The 26,997-nt window shown below is 39.9% G+C and overlaps 2 long non-coding RNA genes across 2 annotated transcripts in view; one reads left to right on the forward strand and one right to left on the reverse strand.

The window, feature by feature from the left end:
• LOC144321591 (uncharacterized) overlaps positions 1–26,997 on the reverse strand; it is a 259,240-nt gene that overhangs the window by 17,705 nt on the left and 214,538 nt on the right. The window lies entirely within an intron of this gene.
• Positions 11,408–25,180, forward strand: LOC144321590 (uncharacterized). Its single transcript, XR_013387188.1, has 4 exons — positions 11,408–11,544; positions 16,670–16,796; positions 17,816–18,026; positions 24,663–25,180. It is a non-coding gene; the product is annotated as an uncharacterized LOC144321590 (long non-coding RNA).

Here is a 26,997-nt window from a genome sequence, read left to right on the forward strand (position 1 = left end):
TTCTGCGGAGCCTACTTCTCCCTCTGCCTATGTCTTTGCCTTTCTCCCTGAGTCTCTCATGAATAAATACATAAAATCCTAAAAAACAAAGGTATATATAATAACCTCTAAAAACAGCATTTAGGTAACACTCTACTTATGGTGGAGTGTACATATATCAATATGAGTATAAAAGCAATGTGTTAATAATCTTTAGACAGCAGGAGGAGAGGTATTTTTTACCTTTGTCTCTGTGCCTTTATTTAGACAACTTTATCTTTTTATACAATAAATCTGAATTTTATGTATTAAGAAAACCACAATATAGTCGTCATTAACTAAAAAAGATATAGATTATTTATCAGTTGATGATGAAATCTAAAATTGGAAATATTATGCATAATAAATATCTCAATTGTATTAGTGATCTCCAGAGAAAGAGAATCAATATATTTATTATAAGGAATTGTCTATGTGATTATGGAGGCTGAGAAGTTTCACAATCTGCTGCCTGCCAGACCTAGGAAAGAAGGTAGGGTAGTTCTATTCCAAGTCTGAAGGCCTGAGGACCAGGAAAGCCAATGGAGTAATTCCCAGACTTAGGACAGAAGAAACCAGAAATCTCAGCTCCAACAGTCATGCAGAGAGTGAATTATCCCTTCCTCCACTTTTCTATTCTTTTTTTTTCTTTTTAAATATTTTAAAAATTTATTTATGATAGTCACAGAGAGAGAGAGAGAGAGAGCAGAGACACAGGCAGAGGGAGAAGCAGGCTCCATGCACTGAGAGCCCGACGTGGGATTCGATCCCGGGTCTCCAGGATCGCACCCCGGGCCAAAGGCAGGTGCCAAACTGCTGCGTAACCCAGGGATCCCCCCACTTTTCTATTCTATTCAGGCTCTGGATGGATTGCATGAAGCCCAACTCTACCAGTGAGGGTAATCTTTACTCAGTCTACTGATTCAAATGCTAACCTCATCTGGAAACACCCTCCTAGACACACTCAGAATAACATACAACAAATATTTGGGCTTGTGGCAGGGTCAAGTTGAAAGATAAAATTAGCCATCACACCCATCTTGTTAGATTTACTTAATTCATACTAATGAATTCCAATGATTGCCTATGAAAAAATTAAAGAACCTTAACTATCACAGATAAGCTCATGGTATTCTCCATTTTAAGTAGAGGTGATTAATGTTCATCATTGTTGTATACTGACTATGACTTCACAAAATCATTTCACCCAGAAACTAATGCTTGCCATATTTCTTGACAACTCACAGTTAATATTTTCAAACATTCACACATAGGCATACCTCAGAGGTATTGTGGGTTTGGTTCCAGAGCAATAAAGTGAGTATCACAGTAAAGTGAGTCAAAGGAGTCTTCTGGGTTCCCAGTTCACATAAAAGTTATGTTTACTCTAAACTGTAGTCTGTTAAGCACGTAGTAGCATTACAAAAAAAAAAAAAAAACCCACAATGAACATACCTTAATTAAAAAAAATTTGTCACTAAAGAATGCTAACCAGGGCCCCGGTGGCACAACGGTTTAGCGCCGCCTGCAGCCCAGGGTGTGATCCTGGAGACCCTGGATCGAGTCCCACATCAGGCTCTCTGCATGGAGCCTCCTTCTCCCTCTGCCTGTGTCTCTGCCTCTCTCTCTCTCTCTTTCTCTCTCTCTCTGCGTCTCTATGAATAAATAAATAAAATCTAAAAAAAAAAAAAAAAGCTAACCATAATCTGACTTTCAGAGTGTCATCTTTTTGCTAGAGGGGGGTCTTGCCTCCATGTTGAGGCTGCTGATTGATCAGGGCAGTCGTTGCCGAAGCGTGGGGTGACTGTGGTAAGTTCTTAAGATGAGATGACAATTAGATTTGCCACACCAACTGACTTTTCCTTTTACAAATGGTTTCTCTGTAGATGGCATGGAATACTGTTTAACGCCAATGTAACATTTACCCACAGCTGAACTTTCAAAACTGGATTTAGTCCTCTCAAACCCTGCTCCTGCTTTATCAACTAAGTCTATGCCATATTCTAGATCTTGTGTTGTCATTTCAACAATCTTCACAATATCTTCACCAAGAGTAGATTCTATCTCACGTAACCACTTTGTTTGCTCATCCATAAGACCCACTCTTTATCCATTCAAGTTCTATCAGAAGACTGTAGCACTTTGGCCACATCTTCAGGCTCCTCTTCTACTTCTACTTCTCTTGCTCTAGTTCTCCCCCACATCACAGTGACTTCCTCACTGAAGTCTGGAACCCCTCAAAGTCTTCCATGAGGGTTGGAATCAACTTCTTCCAACTCCTGTGCATGTTGATATTTTGACCTCTTCCCATGAGTCACCAATGTTCTTTTTTTTTTTTTAAGATTTTATTTATTCATTCTTGAGAGACACAGAGAGAAAGAGGCAGAGACACAGGCAGAGGGAGAAGCAGGTTCTATGCAGGGAGCCCGACATGTCACCAATGTTCTTAATGGCATCTAGAATGATGAATCTTTTCCAAAAGGTTTTCAATTTACTTTGCCCAGAGTCATTAGAGGAATCTTTTCTATAGCAGTCATAGTTTTAGGAAATGTATTCCTCAAATACTAACACTTAAAAGTGTAAATGACTCCTTAACCCATGGGCTGCAGAATGGATGCTATGTTAGCAGATATGAAAAATAACATTAATCTCATTGTACATCTCCATCAGAACTCTTGGGTGAAGAGGTACATTGTTAATGAGCGCTCACATGTGGAAAGGAATCTTCTTTTTCTGAGTGGTAGGTTTCATCAGTGGGTTTAAACTTCCATGTTGTAAACAGATGTGCTATGATCTAGGTTTTGCTATTTCATTTATAAAACACAGGCAGAATAGATTTCGTATAATTCTTAAGGCACTAGGAGTTTCCAAATGGTCGATGAGTATTGGCTTCAACTTAATGGTCATCAGCTGCATTAACCCCTAACAAGAGAGTCACCTTGCCCTTTGACACTTTGAAATCAGGCATTGACTTCTCTGTAGCTATGAAAGTCCTATATGGCATCTTCTTCTGGTAGAGGGCTGTTTCATCTACATTGAAAATTTGTTGTTTGATGTAGCCATCTTTGGGAATAATCTTAGCTAGATCTCATAGATAGTTTGTTGCACTTTCTACATCAGCACTTGCTGCTTCCCTTTGCAATTTTTAAAAAGATTTTATTTATTCATTTGACAGACACACAGAGAGAGCACAAGCAGGGGGAATGGCAGGCAGAGGGAGAAGCAGACTCCCCACGGAGCAGGGAGCCCAATGTGGGGCTCAATCCCAGGACCCTGGGATCATGACCTGAGCTGAAGGCAGATGCTTAACTGACTGAGCCACCCAGGCATCCCTCCCCTTCCACTTTTCCATTATGGAGATGGCTTCCTTCCTTAAACCTCATGAACAAATCTCTGCACCTTTAAACTTTTCTGTAGCCTCCTCACCTCTCAGTCTTCATAGAACTGAAGAGAGTTAGGGTCTTGCTCTGGATTAGGCTTTGGTTTAAGGAAATGTGTTTGGTTTGATCTTCTAAACAGACCACTAAAACTTTCTTCACATCAGCAACAAGGCTATTTCTCTTTCTTATCATTCATGTGTTCACCAGAACAGCATTTTTAATTTCCTTCAGGAACTTTTCCTTTGCCTTCCTAACATGGCCAGCTGTCAGATGCAAGAGGCCTACCTTTTGTCCTTTTGCCTTTTGACATACCTTCCTCACTAAGCTCAGTTGTTTCTGGCTTTTGTTTTAAAGTGGCAGATATCCAACTCTTCCTTTCCTTAAACACTTAAAGTCCATTGTAGAGCTATCACTTAGTCTAATTTCATTATTGTGTCTCAAGGAATAGGGAAACCAAGGACAGAAAGAAAGATTGGGGAATGGCCAGTCAGTGCAGCAATCAGAAGACACATATTCAGAAAGCTTGTTATCTTCTATGAGCATGGTTCATGGTTCCCCAAAATAATTACAACAGTAACATCAAAGGTCACAAATACAATAATAATGAAAATGTTTGAAATATTCCAAGAATTACCAAAATATGACACAAAGAAATGAAGTGAGAAAGTGGTGCTGGAAAAATGGTGCCAGTAGACTTGCTCAAAGCAGGGTTGCCAGAAACCTGCAATTTGTAAAAATCACAGTATCTGCAAAGTGTAGTAAAGTGCAGCGCAATAAAATGAGGTATGCCTGTCATTTCCCTGCAGTTATCCTGAGCAAAGGAAACAGCCTGGTTTTATTTTTTATACGTCCAGCCCTGAATTGCACAAAGATAAGATTCTTGAGTGACAAAACTCTTGGACCAGCATTTCAACTGTGGCCATGGGCCACTCAGATTCCCCCATCTCATTCATTTATTTCTAGGGTAAAGGATGAGATGAATTTGCCAACCGGGGTGGGGAGGCAATTAATAATACAAGTAGACTCTGTAATCCCAGCCTGGTTCTAAACAACTAGCTGTCTAGATCCAGGCACAGAATGCACAACTAGAGTCCGCCAGTATGCTAGATAAGAATGCACTTGCAATTTCAGTGTTATCTTGGCAGTGTTTTACATTTCAAGTCTTCATAAAATAGAAAGTGTTGCAAAATGCCCTGATTTAAAAAAGCAATTAACATACCTTGCTTAGAAAACATTTGGCAAAAAGAAATATCTATATCTACCACTATAAAGAAAATCTGTGATTCTACATTTATTTAACTGAGACATAAGAAAGGAAGTATTCTCGCACATTTCCCTATAAACAAGTAGTTTCAGATAAGCTAGTTTAGTTGTTCAATACGTCTAACATTGGTTATTGGGTTTTGGGAATACGGTGATTAATATACAACTTTTGCTGTGGGGCTTCCTACTTCTGTTAAAAGCCAAAGACTCTTCTAAGAATTTCACAAAAGTGACAGAGATTCTCAGGAAAATGTATAAAATTTCTAAAAAATGTAGTCACTCGTATATTTTTCAGATTATCTTTACCATGATGATGGTAACGAGGGATGAGAAAATGAGAATGAAAATAGTATATACTGGTTACTATCCAAGAGTCAGCCATGGGGTCAGTGACTTAAATATATTACTTTATCAAACCTTATATATTCCTATCTGGTCACATTACTATTCCCATTTTATAGATCAAGTGACTGGAGCTTAGATACAGAATGCAGTTGACTCAGGGTCACTAAACAGTAAAGGTGGAACTGTCAAGCCCAGGATGTGGCTCATCATGCCAAACAGACTAGTTTTGTTTTCAAGTAAATAGATGACATCCAATGAAATAAAATCCTAAATAGTTTGCTTGTGTATATACCAAAGCCCTCAATTTACTGTTGTGCTATTCTTTTCATGTAATATTAAGTATTAAAAGAGAGGGTGGGGATCCCTGGGTGGCGCAGCGGTTTGGCGCCTGCCTTTGGCCCAGGGCGCGATCCTGGAGACCCGGGATCGGTTCCCACGTCGGGCTCCCGGTGCATGGAGCCTGCTTCTCTCTGCCTGTGTCTCTGCCTCTCTTTCTCTCTCTGTGACTTTCATAAATAGATAAAAATTAAAAAAAAATATTTAAAAGAGAGGGTGATGGGGCATGTGGGTAGCTCAGTTTGTTAAGTGTCGAACTATTGATTTCAGCTCAGGTCAGGATCTCAGGGTGGTGAGATCGAGCCCTGCAGAGGGCTCTGCGCTGGGTGTGGAGTCTGCTTAAGATTCTCTCACTCCTTCTCCTTTTGCCCCTTCCACCCTCCCTCCCTAAAAAGAGAGAGAGAGAGAGAGAGAGAGAGAGAGAGAGGGGTTACTTTTCATAATTTTAGTGTGTGAAAATAGGAAAAAAATGAAAAAAGTAAGATGCATGTACTTTTGGCAAAAATAATTATGTAGCTCATAAAGGAAATATCTGGAAACTATAAAGAAAATAGACTGTATGGTCCTGATTGCATGAAATAAGACCCAAACTCTGTCCTTTCTGAATTGATGATGTCATGCAATCCCTTGACTCATTTCTTCGGAATTCATAGTTACCCATCATTTGTAGAGTAGTCACATAATTTCCCCCAAGCTATCCAGAGGAGCTGCAGAAAATAAAACAATGATTTTATGTCATTGCTTTGCTAATGCCCTGGGAGCTATTCAGCCCACCCACATTCTATCAAGATGCCATTATGAGAAGAATAAGCTCTTTGTAACACAAGGCAATATAATTTTAAGAATGTGGTGTTGTGTGTGCCTGTAATCATTATAAAAATATCTATTCAAGTAACCCACAGTCATTTCATGATTCATCTCTTTCATCTAATTCTGCATCGGATCATTCGAATGTAAAATTATCAAAAGAAGGACTTTTGTAAATTGAAACCCAAGGTCTGGTTCACTTAGGGACTCATTCTTCCACACCTCTCAATTCCATATCTGAAAGTAAAACCAGAGCACCCACGTCACAGTGTGGCCAAATGGGTTACTGTGATTCATCACCATCTTAATTCATATGGATCATGTTTATGATGGCAACAGAGTCGAGTGAAATATGGATACAAAAAATGGTAGCACTTTGCTCTATCATAGACTGGTTTCCTACCCAATCTAGTATAGTCCTTCTTCTTTAAAAAAAAAAGATTTATTTTATTTATTTTAGAGAGAGAGAGAGATGGAGAGAGAGTGAGCACATGTGTGTAGTGAGGAGAGGCAGAGGGAGGAGTAAGAGAATCTCAAGCAGATTCTACACTGAGCACGGAGCCCGAAGTGGGGCTCGATCTAACAACCCTGAGATCACAATCTGAGTTGAAACCAAAAGTTGGGCACTTAACTGTGCCACCCAAGTTCCCCTAGTATTCTTTTTTTATGATGAAGAGAGGTGTAATACATTTTTCTATAGTTTGTTTTATCTAGAAACTCTTTGTTTACTGGGGAGGGAGTCAGTTTAACACACTGGTTAAATGAACAGTCCCTGGAGCTAAGACTCTATGTTCAAATCCTGGCTCCATGTTATTTGTTTTGTGCCATGGTTGTAAAACATTCCATTGTATCTGAATCACTTGGAAGGCTTGTTAAAGTATGGATTACTGGGCCACTCCCAAAGAGTCCAAGTAAGTATGAGATAGAGCCCAGTATTTTGCACTTTAAATAAATTTCCAGGTGATGCTAATACTGCTGATCCAGAGACCACACTTGAAGAATCATAAATGTATCTCAGAGCCTTGGTGTCATCATCTATAGAGACACTAATCAATAGTTCTTACTTAATAAGGTGGTTCATATCCCAAGTGCCATAATTTAGAACAAAAAGGCAAATGAATCAAAGTCGCTTATTTCAACGTAAACTGTACTAATTGAAGAAATTGTGTTCTTTTTAGGGTTTTTTTTTTTAAATTTTTATTTATTTATGATAGTCACACACAGAGAGAGAGAGGCAGAGACACAGGCAGAGGGAGAAGCAGGCTCCATGCACCGGGAGCCCGACGTGGGATTCGATCCCAGGTCTCCAGGATCGCGCCCTGGGCCAAAGGCAGGCGCTAAACCGCTGCGCCACCCAGGGATCCCGTCTTTTTAGGGTTTTAATTATGCTTTTTAAGTAAATCCTGTATGTGATCATTAGGATTGACATCAAGAATATGTGATAAAAGCAGCCCCAGTGGCTCAGCGGTTTAGTGCTGTCTGCAGCCCAGGGTGTGATCCTGGAGACCCTGGATCGAGTCCCACGTCAGGCTCTCTGCATGGAGCCTGCTTCTCCCTCTGCCTGTGTTTCTGCCTCCCTCTCCCTCTCTGTGTCTCTATGAATAAATAAATAAAATCTTAAAAAAAAAGAATATGTGATAAATTCTTCACTTTCATAAGATAGTGACTTGCTTTAGCAAGGATTGTCAATTAGTCCATGTGAATACTCATCTTTCCTCTACTGTTAGAATCAACTTTGATTTATGCCCAGGAACATGTGCCCGTAAGGACAGACACCATTGCTTGTCTTGCAATTATTCTCTCTTTTTTCCTGTCTATCCTTGACTCCTGATTACTCCAGGCAGCCACCTTCATTAAGAATGGCCACATGCCTTAAAGGAAGCTGGACACATTTCTTTCCCTAAAGCATCCTGATTAATAGAAGCCCTATAGGGTCGTCCTATTGCATGAACACATGATGCACTTCTGGCCAAAGAGAAATGCCAGTGAATCTTCTGGGGGCTCCTCAGGGAAATGATCCTTATTCAGATAAAATGACACTTAGGAAGGACTACCTTCTTTTTCAGCTGGATCTTGAGGTATACGTCGTCTGGGACTGCTACACCTGTCTCATGTCTTATGGCCACACGGGGAGCTAGCCTGAGAACAATCAGATACAGTAAGGATGGGAGAACAGGGAAGAAAAAACATCCAGGCCTCTGACAGAGTTAACTAACCTTGGAATTGCTATATCTTCATGCTCTCCATTATACAAGGTAATACATTTTCCTTACTATTTAAACCAGTTTCAATTCTATCTTCAGTTATTTGCCACTGAAGGTGTCTTAACTGATAAGCCAATTTATAAAGCATATTATTCTTGAAATTAATTAAAGTTATCAGGGTAGTCTATGCCAGGGGTCTCATTTTAGCTGCAGCATTAATAGACAATGTGCCTGAGCAAATTATCTAACTTCTCTTGGCTTCCATTCCCTCGTTTGTATATTGATGCATTGGCTGAATTATCTGGAAAGTCATTCCAAGATGAAAATGCTGGGACTATTTGATTCAATGCCACGTGAAACATAATGCTATACCCACTGGATAATGGGGTTTCACATGTGTAACCTAGCAATGATATAATTCATTGACATGTATATAATATAAAGACCACATATGTACTTTTATAATAATTTAATATCATACCACTTATATGCTCTGATTTAAGCAGAATGGGTATCTGGTCATTACTTTGGTGGGATCCATTAAAACATAGCTCTTTAAATAATACCACAGCAAGAGAGAAGAGATTCCTCACAATATTTTCAATTTAGGGGGAAGATACAAATACTTTTCAGATTCTCCCATGGCACATTTTAACACATCAGTATGGGTGAGTATTTTAAGTTACAGGCTATCTGGTAAAATGCTAAGAAATAGAGCAAGTCTTTTTTTTAATTTTCTCTCTAGAAGTATCTGTATATCTTTCACCTTTATTTTCTAGAAGTATCCGTATATCTTTCACCTTTATTTTCTAGAAGTATCCGTATATCTTTCACCTTTATTTTCTAGAAGTATCTGTATATCTTTCACCTTTATTGCTATTATGGACAAACTCCATAAATTGTATGACTTAGGCATGTGAAAATTAATAGAAAAGTTTCTGTATCACTGCTAAACAAAAAAATCAAGGTAAAACATGCCACTTTTAGATTTGTGTTAGCTCCTTGTGGACAAGCATCAGTCAAATTCAAGATATTCTCGACTATGCCTTTCCTTTCCTTCTCTTTAGTTCCAGGATGGTTATATTGTACTGTGGAAGAGATGTGGTTCCAGTCACTGGCACCCAGTCCCAATGGCTTCCAATGATATATAAATAATCATCTGCTCTCACGTCATTGCCATTTATTCCTGGGACATGCACAGCTCATTTGTCTATAGCTACCATTCTTCTTCTTCTTCTTCTTCTTCTTCTTCTTCTTCTTCTTCTTCTTCTTCTTCTTCTTCTTCTTCTTTCTTCCTTTTCTTCTTTCTTCTTTCTTTCTTCTTCTTTTTAAAGATTTTATTTATTCATGAGAGACCCAGAGAGAGAGGCATCCCGAATAATCTGAAAATTTATTAAAGATTTTATTTATTTATTCATGAGGGACAGAGAGAGAGAGGAAGAGACATAGACAGAGGGAGAAGCAGGCTCCCTGCATGAAGCCCCTTGCAGGACTCCATCCCAGGACCCCAGGATGCCCTGAGCCAAAGGGAGACGCTCAATCACTGAGCCACCCAGGAGTCCCCTACCATTTTTCTTCATTCACACAATTCCTTTTGTGTCTTTGTCCTGACTGTGAATTGATTTTCTGATTTCTAAGGCCACTGATTAGTGGGGCACCTCCTTGTCCTTCTTGGGCACAGAGGAAAAGGCAAGATACTCCCCACTGTCCACTAGGCAGGTGAAAAACTCAGGGTAAGTGGCAATTATTTGCCTTCTCTGCTTATTCTTGTCTGCCATCTGTATCTCTATCTCTTTGTCTCTACATATTACCTGCTCTATTACTTCAATGTTTTTTTGTTGTTGAAATATCTGTAAACTATATCTATCAAGGTTCCCACCATTTCTACTCGACTGAGGCCAGCATGATGTTGAAATGAGGGCTTTTGTGTGAGTTCCACCATGATCTTAAGCCTCCCCTGAGAAGCAAGACAGCATTTCCTGATGGCAACACCCAAATTTGTTTGGGTTCTTTACTGGGCCTACTCCCCTGGCTTTGGCCGTGGAGAGGCAGCAGCAGAGCACTGGGCCTGTCCTCAGCTTTGGATCCCTAGACATGCCCTTCTGATTTCTCCCATTCACAGCTGGCTGCATGTATACATTCTCTCGGATTAGAACACTGTCCTTACACCATCACATATTCATTCAAGGGAGCTGTGGTCTGAACGTCGAGCTGTGGGTCTCTATGGGGCCTACTCTTGATGTGCAAAGCCACATGTTTGCACACAAAAATATCTTCATAAGCTTGGTCTTTGATACTCACAGCCATTGCCTCTGCTGTGAGTTCAAACAACAAGAAACCAGGAGAGGATAAAAATGCTCAAGAGAAACACTGTGGCAATTATTTCAGAGTCTCACCTTGCCATACTCTAGAAACAAGTAACTTGATTTTCTGAGTTTTTCTTGAAATTCTGCGTGTGTGTATGCTTGGTTGGTTGCTTGCTTTTTATACTAGCGTCATATAGTTGACTGCTGGAGCTTTCTCCCTCGATCTCTCTCTCTCTCTCTCTTCACTGTAACTTGGTGCCACCACAGTCTCTGCCGTGGCCATAGCTTTTCTTCTCTTGTACAGCTGCCATGTGCTGCAGGCTTTTATTGCTTTCCTCTTTCATTATTGCAAAAGTCTATTGACTCGTTTCTACACTTCTTATTTTTTTCTATTATACTGCATCCCACATACAGATTGTTCATTTATTTATTCATTCATTCAAAAAACATTTTTAAAAGATTTTATTTATTTTATTTGAGAGAGAGAGAGAGTTAGTGGGGGTCAGCAGAGGGAGAGAAAGAGCTGAGCTCTTTTTCCCTGCTGAGCGTGGAGCCTGACACGGGGATCAATCTCACGACCCTGAGATCATGACCTGAGTCAAAATCAAGAGTCAGACACTTAACCACCCAGGTAACCACACTCAAAAAACACTGAGTGCCAACTGGGTAACTGGTCCCAGGCTGGATGCTGGTGATCTAACAATGAGTAAGTAACAAAGAACCTCTCCTTAGAGACCTCCTTTGAATCTTTCATGAGACAGACTGAAAACTATGTGATTAAAAATGTGTGGAGAAGTTCTGAGGTAGAAGTACAGGGAGCCACGGGGGAAACACAGCAGGGTCATCTGAGCCCGTCAGGGAGCCAGGCAACACTTCCTACGAGCTGTGAGTTTTAAACATAATCACTAATGGATGCAGAGGATTTAGGCAGAAAGAATACTCTTGGCAGGAAAAATGGTTTGTGGAAAGGACCAGAAATGAGAGGGGATATATAAAAGAAATTCTGTGTGGCCAGAGCCTGGAGCTCCCGTGTCTGGGACTGGGACCCAACAGCATGAGTCTGGAGAGACAGCACAGCAAAGACTGTCAAGGACCATGCTAGAAACTGGACGTCATCCTAAGGGCAATGAAAAGGACTGGTGGGTCTTCTAGTAGGAGATTAATTTAATTAGTTTGGGGATTGAGACACATTTAGGCAGGTTGTGAGTTAGAAAAAAAAAAAAAAACTGGATACAAGACCTATTCCCAAGCTGAGTCTGCTAGCCAAGTGAGGAATGATGCTTAGCTGGATTAGGGTAAGAGTAAGGCCATATGAAGAGATATAAGGCCATGATCAGTGGCAGGTACATGGACAGAGGGAGCGTGCCGAGGTAGTCAGGATGACTTCTGAGTGTCTGAGGCAATCCCGTGCTTGGTAAGCGTCATTCACTGAGATGGTAAAGCAGTCAGACTGGGGTCCTGTTAGATGGTGTTTTGGCTAGGGATCCCAGAAACATCTGACTCTTGTCCAAACATAGTTACGGACAAGGTCCCTGAAGATCCAGTGGAAATGTATTTAAAAAATATAAAAGACAAGTAAACTAAAGAACATTAGCAGGGCTTTGGCTCCAAAGGACAGAGTGAAATTTAAAAGATGTGATGGATCACACAGGAAAATCCTGCATCCCTAGGCAAAAAGCCTTGGTTTTGCTGTTCTTTTCCTGCCAAGGCTGACATCGTCTCATATTCCACTAGCTTTTGTATTTTTGCCATAAGTCCTCATAATAGATTATAAGTTTCTTGAGAACTGTTGATTTGTTTGATACTCATGATTTCTTTATTCATACAGCAAATACTGAGTGTTCAGTGTATACATGGCACTCTGCTGGATGGTGAGATTATAAGAAGTCTATTACCTGGTGGGGGAGAATGACAAGGATCTAGGAAAGCGGGAAGCTGAATCAGTGCTTTTTTTTTTTTTTTTTTTAAGATTTGTTTGTTTGAGAAAGAGAGAGCATGCACACGTAAGTTGGGGGGAGAGGCAGAGGGAGAAGGAGAGAGAATCCTCAAGCCGACTCTCTGCTGAGCACAGAGCCCCATCAGTCCCAGGACCCTGAGATCATGACCTGAGATGACACCAAGAATCAGTCACCCAACTGACTGAGCCATTCCAGTGCCCCCAGAATCTGTGCTCTTATGGAGCCATTCAGCAGGATCCCATGGGCTCAAGACAGATCCTGAACCCAGGGGGATGGGAATTTGACAGAATCAAGCTCAATGTTGTTCATAAAATATGGTACATATTTGGGCAGCCCGGGTGGCTCAGCGGTTTAGTGCCACCTTCAGCCTAGGGCCTGATCCTGGAGACCTGGGATCGAGTCCCAGGTCAGGCTCCCTGCATGGAGCCTGCTTCTCCCTCTGCCTGTGTCTCTATGTCTCTCCTGAATAAATAAAAATCTTTTAAAAAATCAGTTGTATTAAAAAAATATGACACATATTTGATGAATTAATTTTTTCTCTCATAGTTGAGAATCCTCATTCTTTTCTCTGATATTAAGGCCTTTAATAAACGCTTCTCAAAACCCATATTTTTTTCCCCATTATATCTTGGCTTACTCCTAGCAGATTAAGTTTTCATATATTAGGTGAGGAGGTGTGTTGAGGAAAATGTGTGGTGTGGCCATGAAGGAAAAAGACTGATCTCCCCAAGTTATATCCAAAACAAAACAAAACAAAACAAAGCAATTAAAGCCTCAGTCCTGTTACTTTGATAGACCACACAGGTATAGGATACCCCGGTCCTATTTTACAGGGAAACAAAAAGATTAATCTGAGTCTAGTATTTAGATGTCTGATAGGCTCTGAGTACCTTTTGATGATTGTATAGAAAAGCTTGGATTTATCAAAATTAATTTCATAATAGAGCAATTTACCTCTACTGCTTTCTATTTTTAAGAAAATAAATCACATCTAATTGAAATATATGTAATATTAGTAGAAAAATAACTATCTTCCAGATTTTGTGCTGCCATCAGCACAAATGATCATTTAAAAAAACTGCTGAGGCTTTTCACCAAACAATGCTGGAGCAAGTGGACATTCATAGGGGAAATAATGAACATTGGCAGAAATCTCATACTTTAAAAAAAATTAACTGAACATGGATCATAAACTTTATATGTGGAAAAAAAACCTGTTAACACCTTTAGGAAAAAAAAATCTTCAGAATCTAGGTCTTAGACTGCAGACCCAAAGTACAATCCATAAAGGGAAAAAGTGGCACACAGGATCCCAACAGAATTAAAAATTTTTGCTCTGTAGGAGATCGTCTTGAGATCAAAAGCAAGCTACTGACTGGGGGGAAATATTTGCAAGCCACACCTCTGACAGAGGATTAGTATCTAGAAAATACAAAGATCTCTCAAAACTCAATATTGTAACAACAAACAATCCCACTGGAAAGTGGACAAGAGACATAAACAGACATTTGACTTAAGAGAATAAACAGACAGTAAACAAGCACATGAGAAGATATTCATTGTATTTGGTTGTGAGGGAAATGTGAATTTAAATCACAGGGAGATATCACTATTCACCTATCACAACGGCCCAAAAAAAAACTGTCAAGAATGCGAAAGAACAAGAGGAGACATGTGTTGATGGTTGGAAGGGAAACTGGTATTAGCCACTCTGGGAAACAGTTTGCTAGTTTCTTATTACAACCACCACATGACCCCACGGTCACACTCGTGGGCATTTTCTTCAGGGGAATAAACATTTCTATTACCTGCCCCCAAAACATGTACACAATGTTCATAGACGCTTTGTGAGAGCCCAGAACTGTGAATGACGCAGCTGACCTTCAACAGGTGAAAAGTCAAACTGTGGCAAATTGATATAATGGAATATTGCTAAGCAACAAGAAGGATAGGGTTACGGATACACCCAACAATTTAGATGAACTTCCAGAGAATTATGTTGCATGAAAAAAGGCAATCTCAAACGTCTCATACTGTATGACTACAGTGATATTACACTCTTGAAATTACAAGCTTATTGAACTAGCAAAGAGACCAGTGATGCCAGGTGTCAGAGTGTGGGAGGAGAGGTGGTTATGGGGGTGGCTACAAAAGGGCAAGGCAAGGATCCTTGTGGGGATGGAACTCTTCATCCTGACTGTATTAGTATCAGTATCTTAGTTGTGACATTGTAGCATCACTTTGCAAGATATTATCATTGGGACAAACTGGAGAGAAGGTACCTTGGATCCCTCCGCATTATTTCCAACTTTGTGTGAACCAGCAATTATCTTAAAATAAAAAGTTTAATTTAAAAATGTCACCTGCATTAATACCAAAAATACTACAACCATGAATTTCTACAAAAGGCTTTTAATGAAGTTTACTCCCTGAGTGTTCAGGGAAGGTAGAAATTTAGTTTAGCTAAGAAATAACTTCATTTATTACCAAGAAACACAATCTGCTCTATTTATTTGGGCACCCCCCCCAACATATCTATATGAAGGGTTAGTGATTACTTTTTAAAAGGATTTTTAAAAATTTATTCATGAGAACACAGAGAGAGAGAGGCAGAGACACAGGCAGAGGGAGAAGCAGGCTCCCTGTGGGGAGCCTGATGCAGGACTTGATCCCAGGACCCCAGTATCACGGCCTGAGCCAAAGGCAGGTGCTCAACTACTGAGCCGCCCAGGCATCACAGTGACTATTTTTATAAACCAAATCTTCCATGTATCTCTCGGAACTGTGTAAGTTGTCAATCACAGAAAAATCCCACTTAAATGGCATGAACAGAAAAGAGAATAATATTTGGCTCATGAAATTAAAATACCTGGAGGAAGATTTTCCGGCATCGTTTGACTTATGCATGGTTATCATGTTCATAGACCTGTAGCTCCATTTCTATACAATTCTGTCCACTCCATCTTCAACCATACGTCATCTTTATCCTCAGGTTGGATTTCTCATGATATAGCAGTTCTAGAACTTACATCTTTAAGCCACACCATTGGCTTTCTTCTCAGGGAAGAGAAGAGACTTTCCTTCTATGGGACCCTCAGCTTTGCCTCTCATTGTTCTAAACTGAATCACTATTCCATCCCGAAACTATGGCCAGGGTAATAGGAAATGCTGAATGGCTCGAGAAAATGAGGTCCACCCTTCAGGCTGAGGTGGGGTTAACCCAGGGATGCGCTGGAGCTGGTGAGGACTTAGTTGCTGGAATCCATCACTGAATTTTCAGGAATTCTGGAAGCGGTTGTAAAAGACAGCTACCAATAAAACTTAAATTATAAAACATGTAATTAAGGTATACTAAAAATAAAGTGATAATACCCCAAATTCATATTTTCCTAATCATTTTATTATGATCTCTTCTCTTGAGTGTATTTATCTCTATAGTAACTGTGTGGTGGAAACACTGTATCACGAGGTACTAACTGTGCATGTTTTACCCATCTGCATCCGGGGATATCATTTTGGTGGCCTTAGGTTGGACACCGTGGGGGATATTTACACCATGTACAGTGGATAGACACAAGGACTCAGGGCTTTTTTTCTGATCTTGGTGAGCCTGTTATTACACCTTTACTGGCACAACACTGGGCTAACCTCATGCAAGGCACATGGCTGGGAAATGTGGATGATCCTTTGGCAAAGTGGAGAAGAAAATGCTGCTGGCAAGGGTATAGCGCACTGTCTACCATGTTCCAGAGGACTAGTGCACTTTCTAGATCCCTCCTTCAATTATTTTATATAGCGCTCTAGAGATTCATTGAGAGGTTCATAATCAGAGGCCAAAGTAAGAGAACTGGCTTTAGAGAACTGATTTCCTTCATTGTGTACTCTTCCTTCTGAACTACTCCTAAGCAAGAGCAAACTGAGTGAATTCCGAAACTGATTTGCATGACACCAAAATCCCCTGTGAGGTAATGGGCTTTCCATGCTGAGTAGGCCCTAGGCCGACTAGCTGCTTGGAGACTTCTGGGTACTGATTGTGCTTTTCTTTCCTACAGGAAATGATGCTATGATACTGCCTTGTTGTCGTTGAATCAGACTCAAGAGCCAGGAAAGCCCAATATTTGTGAACATCCCCTTAAGTGGAAACACTCATATGGAGAATGCATAAAATCCTTCTGAATGGTAATGCTGTTCCCATTTACCAAGGTTCTCAAACATCTCACAACCCTACCTAGTACAGCTAACACACACAGTCCCTAAGAGATTTCATGGGACCAAGGAACACCACAGTGATCTATTTTGCATCTGCCCTTCTCTGTGGCCAGTGCTTTTACCTAGATTCCATATTCATAACCCCAATTATCTCTCTGGAGTCTGGCTTCAGGTATATATAGAAGGCTATATTCTGCTGGGTACCTTTATAGGTTTGGATATGCAGCTTTGCTGGGGAACACTAAATTATTTACATAATAGAGGGAGAGGTATCTGGCCTTCTTGATTAATCAGAGTGAATAGATCTGGAGGCTATGTTTATTCTCTACTTTAATCCAGTGCATTAGAGAAAAAGTATCCATGGAATGGAGAAAAACCTAGAAGGCACAGCTGTGGAATTTGCAGCAAATCTGTAAATCTTGTCAGCAAACTCCCGGGACTTGCACAGACCATGGAGTGGTGAGGGCTGTGTAAACAGTACCAGGCTATCCAGGGTGTGTGCTCCCACTCAGGGTGCAGATGTATATAAACGAGGTTAAAATGTTTCCAATTATTTTCCTTAGTGGATGAAGCATTCTCTCCACCATCTTGTATGGATTATTTATTTACTTAACAAATTATTTCTACAAAAGTGGGTTCCACTAATTCTCAAGAAAACACTGGAAACCTTGAAGTTTGTTCAACCTCTGGGAAGTTTCCTAAGGAGTTGGTGAAATCTCCCTTTTGGAGACTTCCATAGAAATTAGTTAATTATTCTGCAAAGTCAAGTTTAATGGCAGCCTTACTGATTTACCAATGGAAAACTGGTTGGTGGTATTTAGCAAAGCAAACCATGCACATACTCTGTGACCCAGCAAGCTCACTCTTGGGTATATACCCAACAGAAAGACATATGTATCTTTACCAAAAGACGTGTACTAGAATATGGATAGTAGCATTATTCTCAATAGCTGAAGACGAGAGATAACACAAATGTCCATCTATTGTAGGTGCACAAATGAGTCATAGTATTGCTACATAAAGGGATACCACAAAGCAAGAACAATGATCAATCTACAACTAGATGAGTCTCACAATGACGAATATCTCACAATGTGATGTGCCAACACTGAGGAAGAGTGTACATACTGATGATTGCTTCATATAAAGTTCTCAAGCTGACAAATCTAACAGATATCACTGGGAGTGTTGGTAATGATGGTAAGTGGCATGACAGGGCTTCTTGGATGGTGCTAATTTCTTGATTTGGGAATGGTTATTCCACCTTAGAAAAATACTCTTAGCTGCTTAATTATGTATGCACGATAGTATATTGAATGTTCCCCTTGCCCCCAGTCTACATCCACATCAAACCCTGGAGCCTGTGAATAGCAACTTGTTTGGTAAAAGGAACTTTACAGATGTAATGAAGTTAAAGGTATTGAAATCATGAGATCATTTGGGATTAACAGGGTAGGCCATAAATTCAAGACAAGGGTCCTTATAAGAGACCCAAAGAGGGGTGCCTGGGTGATGCAGTCAGCTAAGTATCTGACTCTTGGTTTCAGCTCAGGTGGTGATCTCAGGGTCATGAGATCCAGCCCCACTGTGGGCTCTGTGCTCAGCGTGGAGTCTGTTTGAGATTCTCTCTCCTTTTCCCTCTGCCCCTTACACTTCTGTTCTTTGTCTCTAAAATAAATAAATAAATCTTTTTCTAAAAAAAGAGAGACACACAGACAGAAAACAAGGCAATGTGATGACAGAGGCAGAGTGATGTGCTAGGGCCACAGGCCAGACACACAGTGAAGGACACACAGTGGATGTGGAGATAAATGCAGAGATTGAGGCCATGTGGCCATAAGCCAAAGATGGCCTAAGCCTCTAGAAGTTGACACACAGGAATGGAACAGATCCTCCCCCGGAACCTCTTGAAAGAGTGGGGCCATTGCAACCCCCTGATTTAGAATTTCTTCTAACCTCTAGCACCGTGAGAGAACAAAGTTATGATTTACTTCCCCAAGTTTGTGGCAATTTGTTAAAATATCCCCAGGAAACGACTGCATCTACCTTCTGCATATTTGCTATATTTCATCGCAGTCTCCTCTGAAAGGGTACCCTTTCATTTAGCAGGTGGTTGACAGTGAGGCAAATATCATTTTAGCTTGATCTCTTCCAGGCATTTTACCTGCTTACAATAGGTAAGAGGATGTGTTTCCACCTGTGCATATGCATCGTCTCTCTTTCTGAAAAAGAAGCATCCAGTCCTGCCCACGCAACCTGCTGCCACATGCCACACTGGATTCTGTCCTCACTGTTTATTTCTGTATGGAGGGCAGTTCTCATGCAACCTTCCAGGAACTCTCTCCGTAATCTGAAGAAAGCCTGAGATAACAGGATACCCAATTTTTTGCATGGTACTGTGCATAAAGAAACACAGTCAACATGACTAAACCCAGTGTGATCTTTACTTACATCTGAGTAAGTAAAGAAAAACATTCCAATATAATGGCTTCATAATTTACTTCAACCATTTAAAAAATCTTTCCCTCTTCTTCCCTCTAACTCCGTATCTCTCACACTTCTTAGGCACCCAAAGGGGTGTATGTGCGCTCTCCCCCAAATCTCCATGAAAATCTCTCCTCTAAAGTGAGCCAACGAGAGTTTTACATTTCCTCCTACTCTTTGCTCTTGCCTCTGGTTTTCCTTCTCTCTTAGAAACAAACTGTGACTTCTTCTTTTGAAAATTCTGCATTTCTTCCTCCTGTTCTTGCTTTGTCTCCTGTTCTCTACCAGCAAGCTGGAGGAACTGAGCTCGGAGGCTTACCTTCTCTCTTGGAAACCAGGGCTGAGGCCAAGTGAACAGAGAAGCTTCTATTTCGCTGAGGGGTTGGGGCGAGTGGGTGGGCATACAGATAAACAGGCTGTAAAGGTTTCGACACTAGTACCTTATTTTATCCACATCATATGAATATCACATAAAGTAACAGAACTCAAACTGGCCAATGAAAATCCTTTGACTGATTTTCTTAACTTTTTTCCTCTGGAATGCCAGTTTCTATCTCAGTGGTGAGAGAAGGCAGGCAAATACTATTTCTCAAGGCCCAAGCACTGCCATGGATATTTTACCCACTTAACTTTCAATGCAACCTGGTGATTATGGAGTTTTTAATTTCAACTTTGCAAAAGAGGATCTAAAGAAACAGAATATTGAGGATCACAGGTGTAAAATTTTTATCAGGCCAGGATTCGAATACAGGATTGTCTGCTGCCAAAGCCTAGGCCTGCTTTTTGCTTAAATCATTCATCAACAGTATTCATGGAGCACCCACTAGGTCACCAGACACTGTGTTGGGTGTAGAAATTACAGAGATAGAAGACATAGCTGCTGGCCTTGAGGAGCTGCACTGCCCAAATGTTTCCCCTGTACCTCTCACACTCTATCCCCTAGTTTCTGCAAATTCTGGAATCATATCTTGGTGCCTTGCCTATTTGCTTTCATTACTTGCTATGATCCACAAGAATAAAAACTCCTTCTATAGATGCTTCATTGAACATATAGCATTTATATATCAATTGAGTAATGAGCAATAGTTTTTAAGTAAGTTCTAGAGGCCAATCACTGAGCTAGACACTGTACCAAGGGAGACACAAAATGAATGAGACACAGTAACCCTCCAACTGTTTGCTTTCTGCTGGGGAAGGCAACCATGCCCAACATCTTGGTAACTACAAGTAGGGAGAAGGCTTATAGCAGACGAAAGCATTTGCTGCAGGCAACAAAGTGTGAGGCATGATGAAACTACTGGTACGTTTATATGGAGTGGACAGCTTATATTGTAATTATATAGACAGATCTGGAGAAAAGGTCAGAGTATCTGTTGAGATTTGGGTGGTTCAACATTTATTTCTCAGATCGAAAAAAACCCATGAATTACTGATTTTTTTTTTTTTTTTTTTTTTTTTTTGCAATACTACCTGGGAAAATCCATGTGCCTCAAATATGGAAACTGGTTTTTCATGTCCAATTTTCCAGTTTCATTAATGGTTTATGTTTTATACCTTTTATATGAGTTAGGTAGGAAACAATGATCATAAGAAGGACATCAAGATAGAAGCAAGAAGAAGGTAGGGCCAAAATCTAACAACAGATGACAGAGATAGATGGGTTTATTTCTCCTCATTCTTTCAGACACAATTGCTTAGTTCCAGGCAAACAAGGCTTGATTTTCTGAGAATGTGGTTGCAACAAGGCGATATTGTGTATACATATGGAATGCTTTTGTGCACTGAATACTTGGTCTAGAATGCCTTAATGTTTACAACATTCACAGTTTGGGTTTTTTTTTTTTTTTTACACAAGTAATACATGAATAAATTCTGATTAAAAAAATGATAGTCTTCCTTTTCATAGCTTCCTCTACCTTTTATATTCTTTCTCTCACACTCAATCTTATGCTATTCTTCAGGGGTGACTATACTTCATAGAGAGATATGCAGACTTCTGGACCTTCTTCTATGGATTTATTCAGTTACAGATACACTACAGATATGTAGTTTTGTGTTATTTTTTTAGATAATAAAAATTATGCAAAAATATGTAAAAATTATGTAAAACCCCCCTAGCACTTACTGTTCTTACAGTTCTTAGACTGTATTTGCTTTTTTCATTTAACAGTATAACCTGGAAAACTTTTTATGTCAGTATGTGTGTGTGTATCTATATCTATATCTATATCTATATCTATATCTATATCTATCTATATCTATATCATCTATATCTATATCTATATATATCTCTATATGTATTTATATCTATCTATCTATCTATCTATCTATCTATCTATCTATCATCTTTCAAGCTGCTGGTCAGACATTCTGTAGTATGAATGTAGCATAATTATTTTTAACCAGACCTTTACAGATGAAATACTGGGTTTCTAATTTTTCACTATTATACACTGTTTTGCAATGGGCTCCCTGGTACGTACCACTTTAGGACCAAGTGGGAGTATTTCTTTAGGATAACACTTGGAAGCAGAATTTTGAGAAATACTGTCAAGTTTTCCTCTCCTCTCCTGCCCTAATTTACATGTCTAATAAAAGTGTAGTACTGTGTCTATTCCCTAGATTTTTACCAGTACTACATATTATTAATATGTAAAAGTTTTGCAGATGTGCTAGGTTGACAACAGAGTATCATGTTTTAAATTTATATTTCTCTGATTACTACCAAGTTTGAACAAAATCTTCATGTATTTATTAGCTATTTGTATATTTTCTTCTATGAATTGCCTTTTGTCAGTCTCTGACTGGGGGGAAAGCCTTGCTGAGATTTCTGTATAAAACACCTGAAAAGACCATACCCAAATTTTGAAAGGACATAATGCTAATATGACTAACTTTCAGCTTTACTTGGTAATTTCTCTATCTTAAAATTCACTATCTTTTAACACCCAAGGATATTATAGGACTTACCAGAATTGCCACTTTTGTTTTGGCTTTTCCTCTTTGGTGCTCTCTTTTTGTATATTCGCTTTCAGATTTGAAGAATTCTCTTGTGCCTAGATTCTTATTCATTTACAGTAAAAGACAGTAAGTGATAACCAAGAGCTCTTCTCATTTGTAACCTAGGTCTGCTACAGAATAACCCTTACACAAATATAAGCAAATCACCCCTTCTCTCCTCCTTTTATTTTCTCTCTGTCTGGAGAAAAAGAGCCAGCCCACTGTACTTTGCCTGCTCCTCCCTGTCCCCTGGCTCCTGGCCCCTGCTGAGCAGCTCCATCTGGATCTCCAAGGCTTGAGGACTGGTCAGCATTCAGAACTCAGATGCAACTTCTCCAACTGGGATGATGTTGCTAGGACAAAAGTGGCTTCAGAGAGGGAAATTAGAGGGAATTAGAAACCTAAAACTGGATCTTGAATAGGGGCTTTTATTGACTGTCAAGAGGGAAAAAGATAAAAACTCAAGCTTTTCATCCAGGGTTTATCTGAGTTCCTAGTCTTGCTTCCCTCGTGACTCTCCCTCTGCTCCCTGTTTAGTGAGAGGGCAAGTTTTCCGATGAATACAGCCACAGGTGTTATCTAACATCTTATGAGTGACCTTGACTCAGAATCACCCAGTCAAGCTGTTCTTGAATGCTAGGTCCACAGAAACTGTGAAATATATAAATAAATTATTATTGCTTTAGCTGCTTGGGGAATTTGTTATACAACATTAGCTAACAACCACAAGCTGTATGGCCTTGGGCAGTGTCCATATGTGTAAGCTGATACTAACAGAACTTCCTTTATAGGATTATTGATAAGATTATATGGGTTAATACATGCCAAGTGTATATATTAGTACCCAGCATATAGTAATTACTACATATTTGCTGGATATGAGTTATTTTTCACCATGCCAATCTGCACTATGTCCAGCCTTTTTAGGAAAATAATTTCTCAGCCTGGCTTAAGTGCCCAGTCATGCCCATCTTCCATGGCTAGGACATTGTTGTCTACAGCATCTTGTTGACTCAAGTTTGGGTTGTGTGGACTAAAGAGCCTCATTCTTATTTTGTGAATTAAATATTAATTATGCCTAATGATATCATAGTATAAACCCCTATTATCCTAACCCACAATGGATACTAGTCCTTTGTATTACTCTACAATTCCCTTCTCATCTGTTTACTTCATTCAAGCACCTTCCCAAACAGAAGAGCTTCCTGTTCCCAATCCTCACCCTTGAGATTCAAATCTTGAGCTTTCAAGGTTTTGATGCAGTCAGTAGAGGGAAGATGAGATCTTCCTAACCAAAGGGTGACTATTAGGGGGAGAGGTTCTTTTCTGCCCTTGGGATTTATTTGCCTTCCTCTCAGAGGTAGACATTAGGCACCTGTGTGCTTGACAGAGGATAGGACTTGAAAGGTCATTTCACCCAATCTCTCGTTTTAGAGACAAAGCTCTCAAGTGACCGGAACTTGACGGTGGCTACTGAAACCAAGGCTGGGACCGAAGCAGTTTCCTTGACTTTGAGTTCCTTTTGTCCAGCACTTAATCCTTCCTTTTGTGAGGATGCAGCAACTGGATGAGAACAGTTTTCATTGGCAACTGGGCTTGGGGTATCTTTGCCATCAACAGCATTCCTGTCTATTTCCCTCAGTCTCAATAAATTGGAACAAGGCTGACGTCTCCCCCTCTCCTGTTTCCCAGCAGGATCATGACCTCATAGCAGAACGGTTACCAATTTCATGTCCAGTGTGTTTGAAATCTTTTAGAGCCAAAGAGGTTTGTGTTGCTAATTTTTCTCTGCTATAATGCTCTGTGGTTATGGAACAGTCCTTGGACTTGAAACACTGCTTTACTTGGAGACTTTTCCTTTTCATTTGTGAACACTAATGGGGAAGGTGATTTATTCACAGAACCCTGAAGGTTCTAGATGTTTTGTTTGCCAATTTATGGGTAAGATTCTAAAAGTGGCTAATTACAGATTCTACATCTGGTAGCTGTACTGGCTGGGTAAAGCATCAGGCACAGTCACGAGACTCCAAAGGGGATTTTCACAATTACTTTAGAGACTATAAGGAAATGCTCTCTAAATAAACTAGTAGGAACACGCTCTTGCTGAAAATCAGTCTGAATCTGGCCTCCCAAATTGTAGCCAAAGAAAAAAGGTGGGGGGAAGGAATGAAAGCATTTAGACGTCCTTTAACCATCAAACTGCAAACACAAGAGGTATGCCTGGATATGGGAAACCTGCAAACGTAGGAAGCGATGAAACAAATTAGCAACAGAAGCACTAGCTCGCCTCTCCTTTGTGGCACTGTTATTAAAGTTCAAATGTCTTTGATATGATTAAAATCATCTTTTTAGGATACTGCCACATTGGAAGAACCACAAAAGGATGCTGAATGAGTTGAGAGAAATACACAAGTGGATCAGCAAGATGACAGCTGCTGCATTGAAATCGGGATTGTAATATGTCAGTTTGCAACCCATCACATATAATCCAGACAGAGACATAGCTTCTCGTCTGCCTCATTATGATTTCCTTCTGTCTGGTGCGGTTTGGGTCACATCTGTTGGCTGCATTCTCATCTTCGTGAGATCTGCATTGAGTGATAGTTTAAACCCCGTGTTTATCTATGTCTGTGGTTCTTACTTCTCTTCCAGGGAAGTCTCCAGAGAAGTCCAGTATCCCCTGATGCGAGTGACTTGGTTTTATTAATCCACAGTGGGTGCCTGCATTCGGGCAATTCCATATGTTTCATGCTAGGATACTAGATGCATTCATTATGTGTACCTTTTAGTCCCTGTCATCTCAGGAAAAAATAATCTGAGAAAATACAAGCTTCATAAGAACTTCTTGGATATCTCACACTGACGTGAAACACAACTGTTCACAATAAATAAAACAAGCTGCTTGACTTTTGCCTGTTTTCTACTCATACACTGCTTTGTCTCCCATGATAAAAGATTGAGAAACATTGAATATGTTCAAGCCTAGGAAATCCTTTTGCATTTCATCCATTGCTAATGTTTCATATCTGCTCATTGAATCTAACCCTTGATTTCTGTTGTAGACATATGTAATCTGAAGGCATGCAACATTTTGCAAATGTTGGCCCATATTTTTATTTCATAAGGTCTTATTTGGTCTGTCGACCAAATTTTGATTACTTCCATATTGCTCTTAATTGCCTTAATATCCCCAAAGACATTCCTATTTTGTGCATCCCTTTATCTTTGCTTCTTTTATCTCTTGCTGTGAGAGTACAAAATTGCTGACATACTCAATGTATTTAAATCCTGAGTGTTGCAGAAGAGTTTTCAAATCTGTTTTAATTTTCTGATACTCAGCTGAGGACCATTACACATTCTGTTCAGTTAATCTGTTTTTAATCATATCTGTAAGTGCTAACGTTGTACATGAGAGAAATGGTGCATAAAGTAAAACCAGACCAACTGTATTTTAGCATACATCAAGTTAAATTCTTACTTTGTTCTACCTATAAATGTTATTGTCTTATAGTTGTGTTGTTTTGACTTATGATAGAACTTCTCTACAAAGAATTTATGATACTCTACTGAAAAGCGCAGCTTATGCATGTTAAAAATATTTGTTAATTATTACCCATCCTCTTGCTACCATGGTGAAAACTGGGGAATCTAAGTGTGCTTTTAATTCTATTTCTTAATGTATCAGCTAAGATGCATTTAGTGCAGATATGTAATTGCATAAACAGTGGTGTGTGGACCATTAGAACATAACTCTAACTTAACTGTAACTTTACTTAACACAAATTCCCAAAGACCCAGTTTCCTTCAATCCTTTTGTTCTTTCATCCTTGGGTAGTCTGTGTTATTTCCTTTATAGTCACACCTCAGGTACTATATCCCTACACTAGAGTGATGAAGTAAGAAGAGAAAGGACAGGAGCAAAACCCTTGCCCACTCCCTGTGGGGAAACTTTCTTGGAAGCCCAAGGCAGTCTTCCCCTCATGTCTTATCTTCTTGGGACTGAGTCACAAGTCACAAATTCATCCATAGACCAATTATTAGCAAAAACGTAAGAGCTCATGATGACTGGCTTAAACCAACCATGATTATACTGGGCCTCTGCATCCTACTGCTTTATCAGAGAGTTCTCTTGGCAAGGAATGATGAGACTGGATGGTGGGTAGCAAGAAAGGATAGCTGTCGTCCACATGTAATGACTCTGCTTAGGTCGTATCAACAGATATTTGAGCCTGAAAATTCAGCTAAAAATGTTCTCAAGTGCTACATATTTACACATTATTCCTTGTGTCTTAAAAATGCATGTTTTGGGGGCAGCCCGGGTGGCTCACCGGTTTAGTGCTACCTTCAGCCCAGGGCCTGATCCTGGAGACCCGGGATCAAGTCCCATGTTGGGCTCCCTGCATGGAGCCTGCTTCTCCCTCTGCCTGTCTCTCTGTCTCTCATGAATAAATCAATAAAATCTTTTAAAAATATATGCATGTTTTGTTACATGGTTTTCTCCCTGAGCACTATGAAATACCTCATTCTGCACACGCGTTAGAGAAAGAAGCAAAGGCCCTGAAGTGGGTGGAGTGTGGAATAAAAACAGGAAAAAAAAAGATGTCTAGACTGTAAGGTACTTTCACTTGCAAAATCTCTTTTGTGTACACTATCAATGCTGCTTTTTGTTTTGGCCTACCAATGATAA

Source organism: Canis aureus, chromosome 10, assembly GCF_053574225.1.
Source record: "Canis aureus isolate CA01 chromosome 10, VMU_Caureus_v.1.0, whole genome shotgun sequence".
Taxonomy (NCBI): Eukaryota; Metazoa; Chordata; class Mammalia; order Carnivora; family Canidae; genus Canis; species Canis aureus.